The sequence below is a fragment of the Balearica regulorum genome, chromosome 9 (genome assembly GCF_011004875.1).
Source record: "Balearica regulorum gibbericeps isolate bBalReg1 chromosome 9, bBalReg1.pri, whole genome shotgun sequence".
Lineage (NCBI taxonomy): Eukaryota > Metazoa > Chordata > Aves > Gruiformes > Gruidae > Balearica > Balearica regulorum.
The window spans coordinates 2,321,565-2,328,635 of NC_046192.1; the positions used below are offsets into that span (position 1 = coordinate 2,321,565).

Here is a 7,071-nt window from a genome sequence, read left to right on the forward strand (position 1 = left end):
CCAAAAAATTCTTTGCACATCTCTGATGTAAAGTTTTGCTAAAAGAATAATCTTTTATCATCTTTTTGGACAGAGATCTTTCTGATGTCAGAAACAGCTGTTAAAATACAGTTCAGACCAAAACTGAGCAACTGAGAGCAATTTCTTATTTCCTACACCTGTTTCAATTCCTTAGCCACCTGTTTTCTGTGTCTAAATGTGATTTCTTTATTTACTGTTAGTACTCCCATCTTTACATTTAGCAAAAAAATGCTTTTGTTCTCTAAATCTGAACACCTGTTTTAGCAATTAACCCAGTGAAGTTATCTGTGATAATCACCACAGGTAAATTTCTAAAAATTCTCCAGTTCTACATTTCTAACCCTTCACATGTATCAGTTTGGTCATCACCCAAAAGTAAACTTTTTCAGGAAACAAAATAAAAATATTTCTACTGGGAAAGAGTGGAAGGGGGCAAGGGAGGGAGCTGAGGCTATCAGCCACATCATCAAATAAGGAAACAGACAGCATTGCACACCTTTCATCAAAAAAAATAGCAAAACAGAACAACAAAAAAACCATCGAAAACAACACAAACACTAGGCCAGCTCACCTCTCCAGGGAAGCGCAGCCTCAGGGAACACTTTCACAAGCAGCTTAACTGATTTTGATCCATGACACTGCCTAATGGGCGGACCTGCCTCTCCCTGTTATATACACTAGTTTTAGTACAGACAGGCAGGCAAGCAGCTCCCATCACTTCAATTTCTGGACACTGCTAATTGCCAGCCAGTTTGGTAGATGAATCCGGCGACCACGCAACCACCAAACCTGCACACGAAAGGCAATGAAAATGGACAAAAGAAGTGCACAGGGCCACCCTTTTCAGAAGTAGCATCATCTTAAACTTGCTATCTTGAAATTCCACCCTTACTGCCACAGATGCCACGAAAATGTAAGCTTTCACATCTCAGGTGCTTTCTTGGAGCTGTCGGATCGGGACTCAAATCCATCTCAGAGTGAGAGCAGAAAGCATTTCTTTTTTTTTTTTTTTCACTCTGCTTTGAGAATGAGATCAGTATGTTAAGACCAGTCGATCTCTGAACCAGTAAAACTAGAAGATAAAAGAACTGGAAATGAACTCACAACAAGGCCTTAGCAGTTTCCACCACCAAAACTCCCACAAAACTCAAATGAGAAAGAAGGCTGACAGGTTCCTATCCCTTTTCTCTGCAGGTTTTATTTTCATTGTACTATGGTTGCAAACGTTACTTACATCCATCTCCATCCACTTCGCATCTATAAGCTTGAGGTCCTAGATTCTGCCCTGGGAACTGCCTTTCCCTATACCAAAGGCAAGAAGCTGTCTCCATGGTTTGAAGCACTGCACTTTTCATTAGTTACCACCTTCTTTCACTCTATCTGGCAAGGCCAAAGATAGTCTAAGCAAAGCATCTGCTCAAGCCGTCCCCTTTGCTCTTCCAAACTTCTGTCAGACAAGAGAAGCACTGAAATTACCACAATTGCATTTATTTTACTGAATAGGGCACAAAACCATAGAACCCCGTGCTGGTTTTTTTGATCTGTCAACAGCCTCTGGTACGTTTTGCTCAGACAGGATTACAATAAGACTTAATTCGGTAACGATCTGCTTCAGATTTTGTCTGGGGATTTATTTAAATGCTTCCTCCTTCCCGGGAAGAGGAGATAATACTCTGCAATTGTTCATCTGCCCCAAAATAAGCATTATCAACCCCTCGCTTCATTATAGGGCTCAGAAACACCCAGCGCCACGGAACCAGCTCTAATTTTTTTTTTTAAATTAAAAAAAAACCAAAAAGCGAAACTCCTTTTTTTTTTTTTTAACGATGCAAGCGCGGAAGCTGTGCGCCTCCAAACAGGAGCGTCCAAATCCCGGCTGGACCCGCGCAAAGCAGAAGCGACACCAGGGCACACCGGGACGCCCTCAGCAAGGCGGCGGGCGGCAGCTCCCACCCCTGCGCGCCCGGGGTTCAGCGGGGAAGCACTGGTGGCCGTCCCGAGGGGAGAGACCGGGGGCTGAGGAGCCGCCGGGGGCTGAGGGGCCGCCGGATCCGCCCACCTCCAAGGCGATCCCGCGGGCAGGGACCCTGAGAGACAAGGGGGGGGGGGGGGGGGGGGGGGGGGGGGGGGACACGGACGACCCAGCCGCCCCCGCCGCGTTACCTGAGCGCCCCGTCCGCACAGCGGCATCACCGCCTCACTCCCCTCAGCACCAGCCTCGCCTCTGCCCCGTCATTTCCGGGGCCGCGCTCCGCCCCCGCCGCGAGGAGACGGATCCGCAGGCGCAGCGGCACGCGGGCGGCTTTTGGGCTGCAGCTGAGGCGGGAAGCCGTGAGGCGGCCAGGCTGTGAGGCGGCCGGTCAGTGTTTTGTGGGGATGGTAATGCTGCACAACAGTGCCTGAAACCGTGAATAAGGGGGCTGTAATCTTCTCGGTTAGTGGGTTCCGGTAGTGCTTCCATGTCTTTAGCAGTAGTTTTGTACGTTCGTCAGGACAGCGGCACTGCTTCAGTGCTAAGGGAGTGCCATACTTGGAACATTAATGAAGTTTTCTGAAACCTTTCTGAATTTCTGTTCCCGCTTCTGTTTTCTACCAGTCAGATTTACGCTGGGTTAGAGAAGGGAGTAAATTAAGAGGGAAAAGGTGAACTCTAATGTCCTTATTACCATTTGCGGGGATGATCGCAAACATCTTTGTTCGTCAGCTTCACAGTTTTTTGGATAAAGCCCTGCATTGCTTTTGGTGATGGTGGCCACTGTAAACCAGCACTCGTAGTATAAATAAACAAAAAAAGACGGTGATACATGTATGACAGCACTAAGTGCTTATGTTTGCTCTCATTGAAAAAATTCTGAAGCATGCTCCGCACTTTTATTTCTCCTCCAGTGGAAGCCGTAACAGCCACGTCAATCAGACTGCAATGTGCACACCGAGCAGTGAGGGACTATGGCTGCAGATTGCTCTGCTCTTGCTGTTCTCCCCTGTCTCAACCCAAGAAGAAGGCCACTTTGCTTGCCCAAGCAATACCACGGCTTGCCAGGAGGTGTTGCTTTGAAACCACGCAAATATCGGAGCTTAAAAATCATGATACGGGCTCGGACTATTAAAAATAACCGACACATACTTTGTTCTGGCAGTGAGAACTCAAGATCCTCAGTTTGAAACGGTAATTTTTTTTTTAGACAGTTTAAATCTGAAATGTGGGAGTAGTACAGAGGGAAATAAATACTGACCAGGGCACCCGCTCAATAGGAAATACTGTGGGTTTGTACATTGCTAACAAATACGTTACAGCAGCTTTGTGTGTGCTAAACTCAATGGCTTTGTCTTTGCGGGTCTGGATGTTAAAATATATATATATACACACATAACAGACCTGATGCAGTGGGGAGTTTTAGAGGGGTAATTCTTGGTTTCAAGAAGCCAAGTAGCAGAGTAAGCCTCAGTAAGACAAAGTTGTCCTGCTTGGAGTGTCCCTCTCCACAGCTGCACATGTACATTTTAAAAGAAAATGAGCTGTTTCTTTCTAAGGGGGAGTGCAGTGTTGGATATACAACTGTTCTCCACCTACAGCCCTGGTTTTAAGTACGTATTAACAGTGACAAATTTCATTATGCGTGTAATTATACCCAGTCTTGGTCTAGAAGACAGAACAGCAGGTACAGTTTCCAAGACACTTAAAACCTTTTTTACTAAAGAAGGAAAACGCTTCAAAGGATACCCAGCAAGGAAGAAAAGTTTTTAAATATGTCTTTATCCCATCACGCTAAAACAACCTCCATTGCTAAAACAAGCTGAGGCTCTTCAGCAGAAATTTAAACTCTAGAGTAAGATGATATTTTACAGCCCACAGTATGCCTTGTTCTGTAGATGTAGTTACCACACTTAGTCCAGCTCTGCCTTTCAAAGAGTTGTATGTACCAGCCCCGAGGCGATGAACTCCAGCTCACTGAGGCTCTGCAAGGCTGGGTTTGGAGACAATTTAGAAAAGGGCCTTACAGTTAGCAAAGTGTGTTTGAGCTTTTGAAAATTATTTTATGATCAGATGTTTACCAATACTGGTTTTTACCAGAGATGAAGGTATTAGCCAGGATCAGAGAACCATGTACCAGACAAAAGATTGTAAAGGTAAGGAGATCAATAGCTCTTTTTACGCTAAATACATATATTTTTTAAGCCAAAAAAATTTTGAAAAAGTCGTAGCTGGAAAAGGGAAAGCAGAAAACAGTTGTTGGTGAATTTAGCTGCTGTCAAAACCACGTAAGTTTGCAGGGCTCCTACCCCTCTCAGCACTGTGATCCTGGGTTTTAGCACAAAACCTCACCTCAGACTGTACAACACAGCTAGTTAGACCTTCCATATTCCTCAGAGGTAGTTTCAGCAGAAATAGTCTGCTCCTGCAGCTGGAACATCGCTGCAGACTCTTCTTTTCAAACACCTCTGGGGTCAGAAACATATGTTTTGTGCAACTAGTCAAATAATCATTTTTCAGGATTTTTTTGTTCTGTATGAATACATTTGTAGCAAATTAAGCTGCATCTTCTGAAGGACCTTAATAAAAATTAACCCGAGCTTCTTATAAATAAAGCACTCATTTGCATCATTCAGCACTTCCTGAACAAGGCTGATGATCCCAGGAGGTTGTAGGAGACTTGACAGACTTGCAGGGTTCTTTTGCTTTTACCACAGCACATGCAGGGCAGGAGGGTTGGAAGGCAAAGCACTTTCATATTCATTGAAATCTGTCTTTTGGTGAATATCCCTCCTTTCCGTCTCTAGTAATGGAGTCTCTAGGGATTTTATATTCCTGTTTTGAGAAGCCTCTCCTTTCTCCGGAGCTGGAATGGGCACCAGGTACATTTTCTGAGCATTACCCTCTACTATGTAGTCAAAAGACTACGAATTTTACAAATCAAAGGGCTGACAAAACCTAACACCACCCAGAGGAATATCCACAACCTGCCTCACTGTCTGCCTTGTCCTGTTGAAAGAAAAGCCTTTCATTACTACTCAAACTTTCCTACACGAAGTTAAGCCTCAACCATAATCCTAGTTTACTTCTGCAATGGCATCAGCTGCCTCAGACAAATGAGAGTAAAGCTGTCCCCTAGCAGAGCATGAAGACATGAGTAATATTAGATATGCAGGTTTAGCTGTATTTCTCTTCGTACAGCGAGGCATCTTTTCTTTTGGCGGGCCTAGGGCTAGAGAAAGCTCTGCGCTGGAGACCTGTACAAACTTTTGGGGAATTTCTCAAAAGCTTACAGAAAGAAACTTGACCATCTTGATTACATTTTGTCAAGGTTAAGTGCACCAACAGACAACCTCAACCCTCTCCCATGGCTGCCTGTGCTCAGGATCAGACTGCTGTGAGAGAAAAACCAGCCAGCAGCCTAACCCAGGGCCCTGCACTCGTCTTCCTCCATTGGTTTGGGAGTTGCATTTATGCTTAGGCCCCTGTACAACTTGGCACAGGACGGATTAAATACTTCACAGAAAGCTCTGAAGACTTAAAATTTCTCTGCTTTTCCACTTAAATGCACTTCCTCTTCTCACTACCCAACTCTATTTATCTTTAAGGGAAGGAAAAAAAACCCATAAAGCTCACAATAATAAACCTTAAACTGGAGCCTTTCCATGACTCTGTAGAGTCACTGAGCTTTCTTTTCCTGAGAACTGCTTTCTTCTGTGGTTATTGATGCTCAGAAGAGTCCTGTTTTGTCAGCACTATAGCACTTCTGTTATTAAATGACAAGTAAAATAGATCTGTAAATTATCAACAGAAAGTACAACTTAGAGTGATCTTTGGTTTCATTCTGGTTAATAAAAATACAACAGATCAGTTAGCCCGCCAAGGCATAGTTTACAGCATTTTCATAAACTCCTAAACCACACAGTTTTACAAGCAAATTGCAGAGTATTATGCCTTTTGGTTTTTTTTTAACATAACAAATGACAGACAAGCTGTACTGACCCACCACAGCAGCAATAACAACAAAGGCAGCAGTTGCAGTAAGTGAAGACTATATATTTGTACGGACCTTTCTGTACACATAAATCAAGTTCTAAAATTATCTGTACCTTTTCCAGACCCGGGGAAGGAGCTGTAGCCATTCTGCCCAGTGGCTGACATTTAAAGACCAAGAGATATTAAAAAGAGATTGTAGAGCTATAAAAACATTTCAAGCAAAGTCAACTTTCCCCAATGAGCTAATTAGGATAAACTGCACCCCGCAGATTAAACACCACCCTCATCACACACCTGCACCTTGGAGAAGCACGTCTGGTTGCTCGTGGGTTTTTGGGGAGTTACTGGGAGACTCACCCTGGTGTGGGGGTTGGCTCTGATATGTACCTTACCCAGCTCTGTGAGCAGATGCTCCTGGAGCATCCGCCTCATGTCTTCTGAATCGCTTCCTGTACCAGGGATGCTCACAGCGCAGGGCAACCAGCCACCACAGATCCATGCAAACAGTCATCAGTTCCTCAATGTCCAGAAATTTTCCCTCTGAAGAACCTTTTCTTTCCCTTGTATTACATTTTCATGCAAAGGATACATTTTGTAATATTAGAAACTTTTTTTTTTTTTTCTATCTTTTAGCTCTTTTTACAAACTGATAATTTTCTAAGTAGGATTTTACAGCATGGCAAAACTTACCTGTCCTGGTTTGAGCTGGGATAGAGTTAACTTTCTTCATAGTAGCTAGTATGGGGCAATGTTTTGGATTCGTGCTGAAAACAGGGTTGATTATAATAGAGATAAATCCTCACTTCATTAGCTTCTCTGTATTAATTAAAGAAAATCACACGGGCCTTAGCCTCTCGCGGAGTTTTAAGCAGGACCAGCCCTTGTGACGGATGTTTTCCATTCAAACCCCAGGAGCATGTTGCGTCCCAGCAAGCCGTGACATCCTTCCCACGCAGGGGTTACCGCCGGTATGCCGGCACGGAACTGCGGGGCTAGGTGTAAAACGATGCCCGAGGAGGCGTAACACGAGGGGAAACTCGCACGTTGAATCCCAGGCGGAGTCCCCGGGTCCCTGCAGGCCG

General features: G+C 44.5%; 1 protein-coding gene and 1 long non-coding RNA gene across 7 annotated transcripts in view; both read right to left on the minus strand.

The window, feature by feature from the left end:
* MAP3K13 (mitogen-activated protein kinase kinase kinase 13) overlaps positions 1 to 2,262 on the minus strand; it is a 76,424-nt gene extending 74,162 nt beyond the window's left edge. For 5 of the 6 annotated variants that reach the window (XM_075760751.1, XM_075760758.1, XM_075760754.1 and 2 more), the window contains exon 1: positions 2,185 to 2,262. The gene's annotated coding sequence lies outside the window, so the exon portion shown is untranslated. Of the gene's footprint in view, positions 1 to 2,080; positions 2,113 to 2,184 lie in introns of those variants that run through there. The other variant, XM_075760756.1, reaches the window with a different exon arrangement.
* A 3,390-nt stretch (positions 2,263 to 5,652) lies between these two features.
* On the minus strand, positions 5,653 to 7,021 carry LOC142602986 (uncharacterized). Its single transcript, XR_012836855.1, has 3 exons — positions 6,680 to 7,021; positions 6,382 to 6,549; positions 5,653 to 5,787 (listed from the first exon to the last, which is right to left on the minus strand). It is a non-coding gene; the product is annotated as an uncharacterized LOC142602986 (long non-coding RNA).
* Between the last annotated feature and the right edge of the window lie 50 nt (positions 7,022 to 7,071).